The 18,038-nt window shown below is 33.9% G+C and overlaps 1 protein-coding gene across 2 annotated transcripts in view; it reads right to left on the bottom strand.

Annotated features, from left to right (window-relative positions):
- DACH1 (dachshund family transcription factor 1) overlaps positions 1-18,038 on the bottom strand; it is a 425,210-nt gene that overhangs the window by 279,098 nt on the left and 128,074 nt on the right. The window lies entirely within an intron of this gene.

Raw genomic sequence — 18,038 nt, 5'->3', positions numbered from 1 at the left:
TATGGCCATTTTATTTTTAAAAGAACGTTCCATTTAGTTCCAATAAAGACCATATTAGAAGATACCTGACAGTTTAAAACATTCATCTTATAAATTTTTCCTTATCAATGAATCTTTTTAATAAAGGTCAACCAAAACTAACTATAACTTCTGGATTAATGAAGGAACGATTCTCTCCAACAATTTCACCTATGGTAAATGCAGAACTTCTAACCAGGGCTATTAAAATTGGCAAAGAATGCTATGAGATGCTGTGAGTGACAAAAACAGATGCAGTCTATGTGTCTTATAAAAACATATTTAAGAACAAAAATATTGAAAATAATTGTTTTAAAATGACATTAGTATAACAAAAAAGTCTTGAAAAATTTTCTGCAAAAGCATAATGAGAGGGCTATCTCTAAAAACCATTTTTATACAAAGGCATCTTCATTGCTAGAATTGTAACTGTTTTGAGCAATGTAACCTTTTAGAAAATGAAGCCATATTCAGTTTGAGTTTCAAAAAAGAAGATGAAAGAGAAATAAAATAAATGTAAATTGACTTGCATATGAAATTCTAGCTTTAAAACTCATCCTTGGAACCCTAATTTGATTTAAATGTGAGTTGTCCCCTTCTTTGAGTCCACTGTATTATCTTACTTTTAATATTAAAGTAAAATATCTTTGTTTATTAACTCTCAGGAAAGTGAGTGGCACATTCACAGTTTAGTTGATTAAACTGCATAAATATAAAGTATATAAAATAGTGTTAAGCACATGAAAAAAACCTAAACATAGAAACTTGGTACTACGTGACAATTTGCAACTCCTCATTGGCATTAAATTACATGTGATATAACATTAGAGCAAATTTAAAGTCAGTTCAGTCCTGATGTTTTCTAAAATATTTTTAAATATGCTTTCTCCAGAATTATTCTGCTATCTTTCTTGCACATATACATTTGACTTTGGTTAGATGTTCTTTCCATAAATTGGTTAAGATAGAATTGGTAATATCTGTTAGAGAAATGAGCTCCTTAAGCATCCTTAAGATGGCAATGGTCACTGAAAATAAAACTGAAATGTAATATATTTTGCTTGGATATTGCTCTGAAAAGAAATAGTACGTATTTTAAAAACTATTAATGAAAAATTTAAGGAAAGCATGTTTATGCATGATCTTTTAGAAAGTTGTATGATTTATTAGGGTAGATTACACGTTTTGGTCTGGTTTTATACAGATATACTTTGTTCCATTAAGTGTGTATTTGCTAATATGGTTTGTATTATAGAAGTTTATCTTTTGGTTTTTTTTTTTGTTTTTGTTTTTGTTTTTTAAATATTTTTAAAGATTTTACTTATTTATTTGACAAAGTGAGAGAGAGACCACAAGTAGGCAGAGTGGCAGGCAGAGAGAGGAGGAAGCAGGTTCCCCGCTGAACAGAGAGCCAGATGTGGGGCTCAATCCCAGGACCCTGAGATCATGAGCTGAGCCGAAGGCAGAGGCTTAACCCACTGAGCCACCCAGGTGCCCCTAGAAGTTTATCTTTTTGAATAATGAATTCCTTCGAGAACCTGTTGCAGGCTATGTAGGCTTCTAGTTGGTAAAGTGAATATATGGTCATGTACCCAAAACTGTACATGCAGTTTCAAGGGCTTCCCAGATACGCTATCGAAAAACCTCAGCTAGACCAGGACTCTCTGACTGCCATGTTTAATAGCTCTATTCTACCCAGTGCATTACACACCCGCACACCTACACAGAACTTAGGTTATTAAATTGCATTTCCCCCAGCTTTATTGACACATAATGTTATGTAAGTTTGAGGTGTACAACTTAATGATTATATATACATATATATACACATACATATGTGTATATGTGTATACATATGTGTGTATTTATATATGTGTATATACATATATATATATATAATTACCATAATAAGATTAACACATCCATCATCTCATATGGTTACATCTGTGTGTGTGTGTGTGTGTGTGTGTGTTTGTGTGTTTATGTGTGTATGTGTGTGTGTGTTAAGAACATTTAGGACCTATCTCTTAACAATTTTAAGCATGCAATACAGTATTATTAACTACAGTCACCGTGCTGTACATTAGATCCCCAGAATGTATTCATCTTATAACTAAAAGTTTAATAAACAGCATTTTTAATCTATGTAAGTTTATCTCACTTAGAGAAAAATGTGTATTTTCCTACTTATATTCACATAGGTACTTGTAGTAATACTGAGAGAAAACTCAAAATAATACCTTTATATCTGAGATTGAAAAACTGATCTAGTTGGAACAACTGAGTACTAAAAGGTAGGCTCAGTGTGATGTCACAAAATACTTTAAATGGAAGAAATAAATGTCTGTATCCTAAACACCAAACCGTATGTACATTGTAATCTAACTAAATTAAAAAATTCTCATTCTAAAAGGAGATGCCTAACAGAAAAGTAAAATGGTGGGGTGCCTGGGTGGCTCAGTGGGTTAAGCCTGCTTCCTCCCCTCTCTCTGCCTGCCTCTCTGCCTACTTGTGATCTCTCTCTGTCAAATAAATAAATAAAATCTTCAAAAAAAAAAAAAGTAAAATGGTATTTGTCAACAAATATATAGTCAGTGAAGAATTTATATTTATATCAAAGGCATTAAAGTGAATTAAGGAAGTAACTATTTCACAGGAGTATACATCATTTCAGTCTAATTTTAGCATGCAATTCTCCTTATTAAATATCATTATGAAACAGTCTTATTTATCATCTTATCTCATTAGATATCGTCTAGAGAGGCAATTTTAAAAAAGAAAAAAATGGTTAGAAAGACTTTATTTTAGTCAAATTAGATTTGATATTTGAAATGTTTATCTATCTAATATAATCTTTTATTGAACAACTCTTCAGCTCTAGTGTATTTTTTGGTAAAGTTTTAATAACTTTCTTGTAATTAAAAATAGCATATGATATCAGAGACCAACAGTAATTAAAAGTAATCAGATTTGGTGAAATGTGTACAAAATAAAGAGATCTGTACATATTTTGTTAAGGAGTTCTCAATTGATCTGCTGCTTTTTATGTAAAATGAAACAATGCTTATTATTAAAATAATAGGCTAAGTTCTTTGCCTTGTTTTCTGCTTTTGTAAAATGTATTGCTTGAGAAACAAGTCTTCAAAAAACAAGGCCTAAAAAAATCTACTACTCAGGGTGCCTTTGAGGATATTTAATTAAAATCTAATCCTGCATTCATTAAGGCTCACATAAATTAAGCTGTCATTCATAAGATTTATGGATTCTCATTTGCATATTGCATACAATTCATCAATTACTCAAGTATGAAAGGAGCACATTTCCCTTGGAGCTGCCTGCTACCCTGCCAACATTTGAAATGAGGGAAAGAGCAAGACTGTCAGGCATTCACACAAACTTTCTTCCAAATGTCTGCTCCTTGATTAATCTAATTTTCTAGATATTCCCTACAAGATACACCAACAGCCCTAGTGCATATTTCTATTATTTCTCCTGTCTTTATCACCAAAATCTTCTAGGCTTTGAATACTTCTTCATGTCTCAGTGATTATTATTTGTTTGCTAACAATATAGCACTGATGATGTCTTTTCATTAAAATGTGTTTGATACATACAAGCAAAATACAAAGAGTTTGGCTATATATATGTTCGTTGATTTTTAACATTAATATTTTGTTATCAATGATTAGCTTGTACCATGTGTAAAAAAAAAAGTTGGAAATGAGGAAGGAAATCCAAGGGCAAGAGAGTATTACTCTGGAGCATAGTTAGTATAAAACTGTAACTTTTCAGAGAATCTTAGCACTTTAGAAGAACCAAAAGCAAAGCCACATAGTAAATCACTGATTCTATTTTTAACATAGGAATAGAACTCATTCAATCAGCTGCAGGTGTATGCTACTGCACTTTTCACAGGTCTAAGCAAGGTAGTAACCCAGATTAGTTTGTTTTCATTGTGCATAAAGCATACTGTGTTAATTCACTTGTCTTCTCTAGGGAGTAGATCTTAATTTCAGTGGCACAACTTGGAAGTAACAGTCCCTTCCAGGGCACACTCTGGAAATCTTCCAACAAGCATGTGATCAGGTGTGGAATTTAATGTAAAACACTCCTCGTGTCCAGCACTTCTACAATTAAAATATATGAATGTATCAGCACTCTCTAAAATCACTACTCCTGAAAACATACTGTCTCTTTTATGTCAGTTAAATGAAAACACAAGAAGAACCTTTCACAAGCATTAATTTTCCATGGAGTGCATCAATTCCAGTACAAAAAGAAAGGCTTTGATTCACTTTCAATACTTAGAAGATTTTATTTGGTAACATGACGGACTTTATCTTACTGCGTAAGCCTTGACAAAACTGTGATCATATCTCTTTGGAAATGCTTATGTATTAAGAACCCTAAATTAGAATTCCCCAAATTAAAACCTAAACATCTCAGGTGAAATGTTAAATTATGAGGAGAGACACCTTTAGGTTGATAGCGTTAGCGAGGAGGCTAAGGAAATGAGTAAAAGACTCTAAGGAATGTACCATCATAATCATTATTATTATCACTTACAAAAACTGTGCTTCAAGAGAAAAAAAATGTACTCAGCAATAAAAATAATTGTCACTAACCCCTTACAACTCCATTTAACATAGGAGACATAAACGCCTTTATAAATTGGATCGGAAAGATGAAATCATTAGCATGCTCCATTTATAAAGTGACTTTCAAAACTGAAAGCAAACAACAGACCAGCTCATGCTTTTTATTCATTCAAGTTGGATGGTTCGTCGTAATGTTCAGAGATCCCGGCCGGAGTCACTCCTGACTGTGTCGTCTGTCTTTTAACTCTCACATTCTTTACATTTCAGCTTTCTCAGCGTGAGCTGTCTACTTTATTCTACCCAAGTAATGTGTAATAGAAAAAGAATTGTTCTGGTCTCTAATAATAAAGCTTATTCTATTTCTTCAACACAAACCACCTGTTCAGGTTTTGTTTTGTTACTGAGGGGTTTTTTTTTTTTTAACTATGTAAATTAAATATGATAATTAGCCACCTTACTCAATGGAACAGGAAGTGAATGAAAATCATATGGATGGCTTTATTTCCTTTATTTAGTCTGTCCTATAATTCACCTCAGATTAATGAAGGATTTCCAAGTAAAAGAATACCAAAAAATCTTACAGTAATGGACAAGAAGGGGAAATTCACCAGATTACCTAGGGCATTTCACTTAAATTGGAGATTTTGCATTAGACATGTGTATAAATGAAGTGAAATGGTCTCATGTCCCACAGTGCAAATTTGGTTAGAATAAATTATTCCCAAAATGAACATGCTTTCTTTTGCATATCCCTGTTTTGATTAATTATCAGGTCTGAACTGGCATTTCCGAACCAAACCCTACATTCTAGGCCACACATATGACAGTAAATACTGATAGATTAGAATGTCAAGAGGAACAGAAAAAAAAAAATCTAGGTGTCGTGAAATTTCATTTCAAGCATGTAATTTTAGAAGATAATTATTCAAAAACCACACACAATAATGATTAAATAAGAAGACAGTCCTCCTCTTTAGGAAAATTAAATGTATTTTCAGGAAGGAAAGCATCAACATGGCAATGACCTTGACAAGAATCTTAGGTGATGATGGTCATCACTAGTGATCAGGATTGATATCCATCAAATAAAGACATCACGGAATTATTCTCATGCCAGCACACTGCTATTTATGTTACATCACTTAATATTATTTAAACATTACTCAGGGCTTATGGGATCTATGCAAAAACCATAACAAAGCACAATGAGAGACCTGAGGACAACAGAATGAAACTTTAGCACCAGTGGACAATAAAATAGGTGCATGCAAAGTCAACAGTTAGTGTATTTACATAAGGTGATGAGGTTTTAGGTCACACTAGAAGAACATTAGGTAATCAATAATATTCAACATACAACAAAAATTAGAAAACTTCTTAAAATTGTTTACAAGGCTTTAAAGCAGATTAAGCCTGATGGGTATCTGAGTTCCAGAAATATATACTAATTCCACCTTCATGTAAAACTGCTCTGATTTAGCATTATATCCTAAATATAAGAATGTGGAATAAACATTTTGTTGACAGTCCCCTTAAAAATCAATTTACTAGATTATTTTGGATATGCATATTATTTCTATAAAAGTATGCATAAGATCAAAGACATTTCCTTGTGATACAATGAACACTTATCAGCTTTACTCATCTTAAAAAAGAAAAATAAAGCAACCAAAAGGGTAGAAAAGTTCCAAGGAAGGGCAACAGTCATTACCCGAGGTTATCAGCCCAGTCCATTCTGTACAAACCTGTTCTTCAAGAAGAATCAAGTATTTAAACTATTTACACATTCCTTTTTCCCAGGTTAAAAGTTAAGTACAGAAAAGCAATAAAAATCTGTGTAAAACATATGTTCTCAATCACATGAAGAACAGTCCTCTAATTCTGAATTAGAATATGTATAACAAGCACAGGGATTATGTGTGCCAAGTCAAAAAGTCCACTCAGTCAAGAGATGTTTACTTTTCCTGCATGATGTTGTTTAATTTAAATTTGTTCCTTTATGTATTGTCTGTTTGCATATACTATACATATATATGTATGTATGTATGTAAGGGTGGTACAGAATAAACGTCTTAGCTAATTCTCATGGTGGTAACTTTAACACCCAAATAATAGAGTGGATTCTGGTGTCCTCATCACTTGGGTTTAAAATACAGGCAAGTTAGGAGAATAGATGCTCAATCCAACTAGATACACTTTTATAAGAAAGTTAGCCCTGAATTGCCCTGAATTATGTCTCTATGAGAAGAAAAAAATATGGCTTACATTTCTCAGAAGCTATTGTAAAGATGAAATAGAATAATTAATCTTAGCTCTTATCATTCCAAGGGGCCTTCTGAGAGAATTTCAGTACTCTTTCCCTATTGCATGCTGCCTCCCCAAACAGTTAACTCGTAATGGAGAATGTAGTCAACTACAATCTCCAAATACTTTTTACGCATAATATTGCTAAATAAATCACTTCTAACTCATTCAAAGCAGGATCTTACCTTCACCTCTGTGAAATGTGTGGTACCTATATTTGATCTATATTCCAACCTGCCAAGATATTGCTGATCCTGATTCCTTCAGTACCTACAGCATCATCTAGGCACAAGAAGGTAAAAGACCAACTCTTTCACTTTACCTTGAATTTTTCGGGAAATCTATCAGCTGCACTTCAAAGGTTCTCTCCAACCTATCCCACCCATTCATGATCTCTCCCACTGCCTTAGTTTAACTTTTAGTTCAATTACCTTCTTCTTTACTTAAAAAGCCATCAATTGGCTCCCCATTCTCTAGAGCAGAGGTCAACAAATTACAGTCCACAGGCCAAATATCAACTACCTGTTTTCGTAAACAGTTTTATTGGAGCACAGCCAAGCTCATTTGCTTATGTATTGTCTCTGACCACTTTCACACTACAATGGCAAAGTTGAATAGTTGTGACAAAGACCATATGGTGCACAAAGCCTATACTATGTATTTACCCTCTAGGCCTCTGCAGAAACAGTCTACCAACCAAACCCCTTAGCATGCACTAGAATATCTTTATGGTCTGATCCCTATTCTAACATCTTTTATCAATTCATTCTCCTTATTCCCACTGATATTTCCCACCTCCTATATATTCACTCATATCTTACCCTCTAACTGAAACTCCTTCCCCAATATTACTTCCAGAATAAATTCTAAACACATAGCAAGGTCCTTTAAAAAGAAATGATGTTCAGGGGTGCCTAGATGGCTCAGTTGGTTAAGCGTATGGCTTTGGGCCAGGACATGATCTCAAGGTTCTGGGATGTGGCCCTGTGTAGGGCTCTCTGCTCAGTGGGGAGTCTGGTTATCCTTCTCTCTCTCTCCCTCTGGCCCTCCCCCTGCTTGTGATTTGTTTCTCTCAAATGAATAGATAAAATCTTTAAAAAAAAAAAAAAAGGAAATTACATTCAGAAATAGTAAGTGAAGAACAATATATCATACATGCCTAACTTTTATTTTATTTTAAATTGTTACCACTGTTTGATATATTTATTCTTTGGACCCACTGTGATAACTTTAACACTGCACTAGTACAACTCAGGAGTTAGTGAAACTGTATTTTCACCAGGAAGTGATCTGGACAACACTAGGGACCAAGAGTTCTTTAAATATCTAAATATTACCGAGTAGTAAGAGTCTCCCAGTGTGTTGGTCACTCCCTGGATGTAAGCTTGGTACTTAGCAGTTTTTCATTACAGAATGGCATTTTATTAATGACAGCATTTTACAAAATTGTACATTTGTCATCATGAAGAATCCATATTATTCTCTTAAAATGAATATTTATGTATAATCCAAGTCCTAAAATTCTTTCCTATAAGTCAACCAGAACACAACTCTTAAAACTTGTTTTAAAAAATAAAATGCCTTTGAATATATATATCCCTTCTTACCTGTTAAAGGCATTGCTGAGATGGGACTCCATGGTCTGAAAGAGTTCATGTTTACTGCATCAGTTACCTTATTCTTTAAGTAATTTAGAACCTGAGGAAAATCAATTCCACTATTTTTACTTCCCATGAAGCAATCCATTTCAAAAACTTAGTTTTTTGTTATAATACAATAAATCCTTTTTTAATATATAACACCAAAAAATTAAAGTGTGCTTTAGATAGCAACAAGGATTTAGCCACATTGTGGGTGTCTAGAAAATTAAAGATGTCCTACATGACTTTTCTGGCAGCTGTAAATGATTGCTGGTTATTTCATATCTCACTTTTTATTAAAAGGTCATGTAAAATGCTTTCAAAATCTATCTTTGCAGTACTGGCCACCAGAAGGCACTGAGCTGCATCAATAGAGTGAGGAAAATGTCAGTAAAGTCATAGAAGTATACATGTATTTTCTAGACACCAACCTCGAGCATCCTTGAGAATATTTGTGGCAGTTGCCAATAGCCAGATAATGATAATTATTGAAATAAAGCTTACAGGAAGAGGAAAATTATTACCTACACTTTTGTGACTTGCCTTAGAAGAATCAATGATCACTATGACCAATCACACATAAGATTCATTCAAAACTTTACTGAATGCTTATTAAGTATGTGGTGGTAGACCCCCACTGGAATACAAAAGTATAATGATGAAGGCCTTGAACACAGGAGCATTTTTATTGATGAAAACAGAAGGACATATGGAAAAGCCCCTCAAGAATTTAAGAAAAAAAAAAACAATTCACATTTAATCAAATATCATAATGAAGGTTTAGAGAGAGAAAAAACAGGTGAACATGGGACCTCACGATAGCAGAAAAACATGTGGAATATGGTCTGGTACATTTGAGAGGGTTAGAGAAGAAGAAGGAAATAAGAGCACTTTCACACACTGCACGTGCATTGCTCCTTTTTCTAAGAAAGATGGAGTCAAATGAATATTGTTTACTCTTTTTTCAATAGTTCAATAATCGTAACAATGGGATGAGATCAGTGACAGTATGTTTTCTTAATAGATCTGATGTACATGAGTACATTCATTCATTTAATAAATACTCACTGAAATTTTATAATACGTAATGTATTACATCATATGGGTTCAGCTCCGCAATACACAAAGTTGAATCAGACATGGGTTCTGTTTTCTTGACAGAGTAAGTAAAATGTGAAACATGTTTATGGATAACTATAACACCATTACGATGTGATAAATGACATTTTTAAAAGTTGATGAGAAAAAGCTGTGGGCGTTCAGAAGAGGAATTAGGGCTGTGAGAAGCCTTCACACTATTCTGGAAAGAGGTGGCATTTGAGAGAGCTCTGGAACAGAGGAGGAACTTGCAAATGCACAAAAGGATCGTGGCAGGGCTGGGCTGGGCTGAGGAGGTTGATTTCTGTCATAGGGACAGACATCAAAGTCATCAAAGATTAATAAACATATTATTTAAATTGAAGTAAGAGATAAATCTGGCAGTAGTTTGAAAATAATTCATAAAGAGCCTTAAAAAAGACACAACAGGTCGATCTTTACTTTATAACCAATCAGGAACGGTTGAAAGATGGGTGGGTTTTGTGGGTTTTTTGTTTTGTTGTTTTGGGTTTATTTCTTTTGCCTTTGTTGGTTTATTTTCAAACACAAGTAGAGAGAGATGTCAGTTAGAAGATTCGTTTTTCCTGAAATCTATGATGTCCCAAACTTTAGCAGCAATATCAAAGGGTGGAGACAACAGGAAGGGTGAAGTTGAGAGAATATGAGCTGGAGAGTTTATAACCGAACAGAATAGTTTATGAAACATACAGGTCAACTGAAAGAAGCCTCTTTACTAATGATAACTAAAAGTATTAGAACCTGGTTGGCTGAAATAAAAGTGATCCTATGGAAACAGAAGGAGCAAAGATGGAAGTGCAGATAAATTTACCTGTGATTTTCAAGTAATCGGACATGTACTACTGTTGCTCAGGAAAGAGGAGCACATACATTTGGAAGCCCTGAAGAGAGATAATAGCTCAGATCGTGGACTCTTTGATACTTTAAGAAAGAGTGGCTCTTGGTTATCCAACATACTTATGGGACTCCATATCATTTCATCCGTAAGAATAGTTCCCCACGGACCTGATTCTGTCACGAAGAGTAACCTCTACAAACAGGGAAACATAAATCTCAACCTCCAGGGACACAGGCAGAGCCTTGTATCAAGGCAGAATTAAGAGACAGTTTTGTCCCACACTATCTCCAAATTTAGCAGGCTGATAAAGGTCTACAAATAGTTCCTGAGTGAAAAAGTCATATTTATAGTATTCGTTGAGGGATAAAAGTGAGCGAAGGTGGATCCAAATGATAGGATAGACAACAGTATAATGAAAATTGGAAAAGAAAGCTGCCAAATGCCAGAGAAAGAAAGGCACACACACACACACACACACACACACCCCAGAAATGTGAAGAAGATAAGAACTGAGGCAATCTGGCAATTAGAAGGTTGCTGGTTACTCTCAGGAGAAGTTGAGAAATTTCAGTAGAATTTTTGTGGAAGCTAACACACAAGAGGTTGTGGGGGATGTTAGGGATGGAAGACAATGAAAAGAAAAGATGATATCATCATGCCTTGAGGCATTAATAGTGTTTAAGGAGGATGAACTCATGTCTAGAACAGCACTGTCCAACAGAAACATAATGCAAGCCCCAGATGAAATTTTACATTTTTCAGTAACCACATTAAAAAATCTGAAGTTAAAATTAAAAACATGTTTTATAGAACTCAATATGCTCACGATATTCTCTTTCAACATGTAACACATGAGAAAATTATTGAGCTATTTTACATTCTTTCTGCCTACTACCTTTGCTAAATCTGGCTTGTACTGTACACTTACAGCAGAACTTGAATATGGACTACCAACACTTCAATTGCTCAGGAACCACAGGAGCATAATGATCACCCTGCTGGGTAGGACAGCTCTAGAAGAAGAGAGATTTTGAAGTTGTCACTGACTGCTAAGTTTGCATAGCTGGCCAGTTAAGTATGTATTTATTTTCTCCTCTTTTTTTTTTTTTTTGTCATAAATACAGAAGAAAACAGTAAGAGGGTGTTGGAATTGGGGATCACAGAATACTGTTCAAAATTCCCTTTGTAAGTAAGCAAGATTATTTGAAATGGGAACTTAAACTAAGACACTTTGAAGCTAATCACAGGAGATTTTAAAAGATACAGTATAAAAGTTAAAAGTAGGAAACACTTCCAGGATTCCTGAAGTAAAAGACACATTATAAACAGAGGACTAAAATTGGTTTGAGAATTTCAAAACCATTCCTCATGAAATCATAATTATATCAACTTGTACAAATAAAAGGTCAAGAACTTTCTAAATAATTGCATCCAGACATTGTCTCATTAACTAGAATCCCACACACAAAAGTAATTCAACATCTATTGGATTTATCCTTTGCTCACTCTATTTTCTCAAGACTGATGAAGACAGCCAAATCACACATCTGGCATATCTTCTTCAAGCTATTTTTACTACTATATCAAATAAGATGATTTCCAAACACCACACTTTTTACCAATCAAAAAAGAATTTAAAAAAAAAGAATGAAAGAAAAAACAAAGTTACGTTATTTTAAGAATGTTTCCCTTTTATAAGCATTTTGCTTTGTAAAGTATATCCACCATTTTCATTAGCATTTACAACTAAGCAGTAGTATAGCATACTGAATGAAAAACTAGACACCTTGGAATGTAGATATTATTTTAAATTTTAAAAAATCACATGGAAAGAAACTTCAGCTTATGTTAAAAAAAGTCCCTCAAATTCTGATTTATTTATATTTATTTATATTCACACAAGTATGCTTGCAAGAAAAGCAGTTAAGCTGGATGAGATATAATTATATATTTAATATCTCCCAGCAGTCACTTCTCAATACATAATAATTTCAAAGTTAAAAATTCATTTTCACCCTGAAAAACATAAAACATTGATTTGAATATTCTATTCGTTATTTTCAAAATTATTTAAAAATGAAAGGCATTGTTACCTGCCATTGGCCTTTTACAGTTAAATGAAGGACATGACTCATTCCGTAAGACTAAAGATGACATGAAATGGCCCATATTAGGGTGCCTGGGTGGCTCAGTTGGTTAAGCGTCTGCTTTCAGCTCAGGTCATGATCCTGGAGTTCCGGGATGAGTCCCGCATCAGGCTCCCAGCTCCATGGGGAGTCTGCTTCACTCTCTGACCTTCTCTTCGCTCATACTCTCTCTCACTGTCTCTCTCTCAAGTAAATAAATAAGATATTTAAAAAAAAAAAAAAAGAAATGGCCCACATTAGCACAATGGTAATATATTCTCAAGATAAAATATCAGTCAGGATTACTAAAAGCTAATACTATTACAACTCAGAGGAGAAATGGAACATACCCCTCTTTTCTTAATGTGAATGTTGTTTTCATTATTTCATTATCTTGTACAGTTGACTTGACATATAGATATAGATATATAAAAAATCTTCCCACCTAAGTTCAAACAGTTTCCTTGAAACAATGGCTATGGCCTTCTTGACACACCCTTCCACTGTACACAGTACCACGGCACTCAATAATTGATTTTTTTTTAAGATTTTATTTATTTATTTGACAGAGAGACATATCACAAGTAGGCAGAGAGGCAGGCAGAGAGAGAGAGAGGAAAGCAGGCTCCCCGCTGAGCAGAGACCCCGATGCGGGGCTCAATCCCAGGACCCCGAGACCATGACCTGAGCCAAAGGCAGAGGCTTTAACCCACTGAGCCACCCAGGCGCCCCTCAATAATTGATTTCTGTTTTGATTATTGGAAGGAGGGGAAAAAAAAAGACAAAAAGGCCACAAGGAAGTGCATATCAAAAGATGTTAAGTAAGGACAGACTTAACATAAATGACATCCATGAAACAAGAATTTTGTTCATCTCATCTAGGACTGGGCTTCAATTGTAATTATGTCTATCACCATTAGGGGGAAGTTTTAAAATTTAAAAAAAAAAATCATTGTTTTAGGAGAAAGTCCACAGTTTACTTCATTTAATAATATGTTTTCATTTTTCTATTGAAGATAAAACTGTAACAAAATATTTCTTAAAAATGCTTGATAAAATTAGTGATGCATCTGAAAATATATCAAAGATTATTTTGTTTGATGAATTTGAAATGTGACTTAACTCAGTTAACATATTTAAATCTATAGAAATAGAGATGCCGGGTGGCTCAGTCAGTTAAGTATCTGCCTTCGGCTCAGGTCATGATCCCAGGGTCCTGGGATCGAGCCCCGCATTGGGCTCTCTGTTCTGTGGGAAGCCTGCTTCCTCCTCTCTCTCTGCCTGCCTCTCTGACTACTTAAAACCTCTGTCTGTCAAATAAATAAAATCTTTTTAAAAAATAAATAAAAATAAATAAATCTATAAAAATAAAAGTATTAAAGAGATATCATGGATAAAGATGTAAAATAAATAATTATCCTCCCAAATCCCTTGGTAAATTAATGTTTCTTCCATTATTTTTTAGGCTATTCTGGCACATACGGAAAAAATAAGTCATTCAGCCAAAGAATGAAATAGGAAATAATCTCGTCTTCTGGGAAACAACACCTATGTATAATCACTTAAAACATTTTTAAAAAAATAAGAAAAAAGGTTGTATAGCCTGAAGGAATCATTGTAAAAACCAAGTTTTTCTAATAATCTGTGGAAATTCAACTACAGAAAAAAAAAATCAACCTTTTCCTCACTTAAGCTTCCAAGTATCAATGGTGATTATTAGCCTCTTATTCTTCCTCCTCATCTCACTAAATAGCATACTAATGTTGAAAGTATAAAATGCAAAGTGTGCTAATTGCTATCAAGCAAAGACTCAATTTATTTAACATAAGATATTCCCAAAATGTATTCATCATTTCAAAATTGAAAATCTATGCTTATCATATTTACTCCCCTGTGTAAAAACAAAAAGAATAAAAATGTAAACAAAATTTTTTTTAGTCCTCTCAGGCAAACACAGCTGATAATAAAAAACAAAACTATGTTTTATCATCAGTAAAGGTACTTGTTTCTACTCTTTCCAGAATCACAAGCAATTCCAATGTCACTTTAGTTTGAATATCTCAATAAATTACCTTCTTTATCTCGTACTTTTTTCCTAAAAAGGTAGACATATTGCCATGTTTCTTTTTACCTCAAAGGATTTTCTAAAGGTCAGTATGCAGAGGGATCAGTATATAAAACTCTTAAATAAGCAAAATTTGCCTTATCTTTTCCTTTTATTCTTACTTAATATCTCCTCTCTAAAGATACTCTAATACTTTTTACTCATATGCTATTTCTCCAAAGATATTATGGAGCTTACAGGAAAGTTCTTCCCCTAAAGTCACACAGCAAATGTGAAAGCCAAAACACTGGATTCTTGATTGGATGACTCTTTAAATCAAATAACCATTACTGAGGTCTTAGTATTTGCACTGTGGTATGCTTGACAAAGTAGAAGAATCAGTTTCCAGTTGCATGGTGAACAAGACATGCATATCCATAAAAGACAAGTCAAACAGGAATACACAATACATTTAACTCAGTGCCATTATTGACAAACTTAGTATCTTGCGAATATAAAAAGGACAGATCACTAAAAAAAGGAGAAATCAGGGAATACCTTTATGGACCCCAAAACAGAAGAGTCTGTAGATAGGTGAAAAGATTATGGAGAAAACCCAAGGCCAGAGTCTCCAATAGAGCTAAGACATGGAGATGGAAATAAATCGTTTAAAAGTGTATTTGAGAAATAGTGACAAGATTGCCTGGCCCGCCTCAAGTCAAGGGTTGCTGTTTAGAGTACTTTAAAAGCAAAGAGCCAGGTACTTTGCTACAGGTTTTACTTTTTGTACGATCCTCCCAAGAGTTCTAAGAGGTAGATATGCCCTTTCTTGCAGATAAACATATAAAGGGGACTTTAAGTTTCTTTCCCAACTCTCCTGACATGATAAACAGCAAAGCCAGAAATGAACCTCATTTGGAAGATATTCTATGCCACGTAAGACATATGAGACTTAATTCCTTAGACAACTTGCATTTCCTAAATATCTTTAAACACTTTTTAAGACTTTATAAAATCAATAAAACTGATATGGGTATTTGATTTAAAAAAACAAACAAACTTGTTTTCTAATATATTCATATTACCAAAAGAGAAAATTACATTTAAAAGAATCTTTTTGAGTCTCTCTCAAATAAAATGGGCCAATCCTTGTATAGTTATAGTTGTTACCATGTGATCTCAGCTTTTCCTAATTATGTCAGGAGTTGACTTGTTTACAGAAAGATTTTATCAAGCTCACAGAATCCCCAAAGCTTGGAAACCAAAAGAGAAAAATATAACAAAGAATCACATGCCATTTTTTTTTACTTCTCACTTCCAAAGCTCAGGAGCGTAGAAGACAGATAAGGTGTGAATGGGAAAATTGTACTATCCTGACATCTGATGAAAACGTCACTTTACTGAAAATATTGCACTTAATAAATGTATTTATTATGATAATAGGTTCCCTCGTAAGTAGTAGAAAAAGTGGCAATGAAAGATTGAACAATTTGATAATTTGGAAATGATAATCATCAGATAAACTGACCACCACATTATATATTTTATTTAGGAATGAAGTTTAGAAACTTGCAAAAGAATGAAGTACACTATCCCAAACAAGGCATTAAAAATTCTTACAATCTTCTGCATCAGTTAGCTCATGCCTGATATATTGTTAAAAAAAAAGAAAAAAAAAAAAAAAAAAAAAGACACAGACGAACTAGAAAGTATCCAGTGAGGTGAAATCTGAAAGCTATGACTGAGAAAACATGAAGGAATGGGTGATACCATACTTGGAAGGCAGGAGAGCCAAAAGAAGCAAGCTGTCTCTTCCAATGTCTAGATGCTGATCAGGGATTAGTGTGGCCCTTCCAAGTAGGAAGAAGGAACAAATACACGCTTCCAATTTACTCAAGAATGCAGGAACTCTTACAACTAACGTGACTGAGTAAGAAAATTATGCTGCTAAGAATATTTTAAGCACAGATTTAACAACTAACTTCGAAGAATATTGTACCTGGGTGCTGGCTAGGATTGAAATTTAAGTAAACTTTATGAAAACTCTAAGTCAAATTTTATGTGATTTTATGAAAGCACACACATACACACACAAAAAGGGGCTTCTATGACTGTTTCAGATGAATGAGGCAGCACACATTAAAAGTATACATAAACTCAAGCAAACTCCAGAATTTTTCTTTGATGTTCTACCACTTTTATCTTGGAGTCAACCAATTGTAAGAGCAATCAAACAAGGTTTGGTGAAAAAAAAAAATACTAGACTTAGAATCAGAGTCTTCATTTATTTATTCAATTATTTTTGGCAAATCAACATCCCCAAATCTCATTTTTTTAATATATAAAGTGGCAATAATACTACTTGCATTACAGAGTGAGGTGAATATCAAATTAAACCTCATTTAACAATTAGGTTGTGGATCATATGGCACTGAATATTATGAAAGCTTGCTTTCATTAGCTTTATTTTTTTTCAAACTAACTCTCTGTCTAGTACTTCTTCCCACAAATCTCTTAGTTATTAAAGAATTCATCTGCCGCACTTCAGTTTATTTCTTCTTTTCTCTTCGAGTTCTAGTAGAGGTTCATTATCATGAGAACATATGTAATAGCCTCACAGATGCCTATGAAAAATGAATGTTTTGTAGTAGTGGCATCTCCAAAAGATAATTATCAAACAAACTTCAATATGCATGTCAGAAGATTTGACCTCATAGTATCAAAGGGAAGAAAAGCAATAATTTCTTGCTACTTGGTGAATATGCAAATTAGATTATACTATCATAACGTATAAATCCTAATGGATGTCTAAATCGCAATGGCATGGCACAGAAGGCTTGATGAAACACAGCTTCATAGATTTCAAGTTTCCACCAACAAATCTGTTTCATCCAAATGTGTCTGTCATCCAGATTAAGAACTAGCTTAGTGTGATTCTGCCTGGAGAACCAATCACTGAGCAAGTGTAAGACCATAAAACAACCTTTATAATTGTGCAACTCTGTGCCCCAAAGACAATGTTACAAAGAGAGTGGTACTTTGAAATTCACCAACTTGGGCTGCAGCCACATTGAAAAGCGACATTAAGAAAACAAAACAAGGTGACCACCCCCCTAGAAAACTGGAGACTCTCCAGTGCAGGGAAAATGGGAGGTTGGTGTGTTTCTCCACCGCATCTCAAAATATGAGTCATCCAAGCTCACTAACAACTAAGAAGATACCTTAAAAAATTATTGTTCCATCTAATAAATGGCATCTGAGACAAGGAAGATTCTTCCAAAATGTGCACTGATAAAGAGGAAACTCATACGTAGGGATGGAAGAGAATGTAGACATTAAATCTTTCTCTTTATA

Source organism: Mustela erminea, chromosome 15 (assembly GCF_009829155.1).
Source record: "Mustela erminea isolate mMusErm1 chromosome 15, mMusErm1.Pri, whole genome shotgun sequence".
Lineage (NCBI taxonomy): Eukaryota > Metazoa > Chordata > Mammalia > Carnivora > Mustelidae > Mustela > Mustela erminea.
The sequence above is the reverse complement of the archived record's forward strand: the minus strand, read 5'-3'. Positions and strand labels throughout refer to the sequence as shown.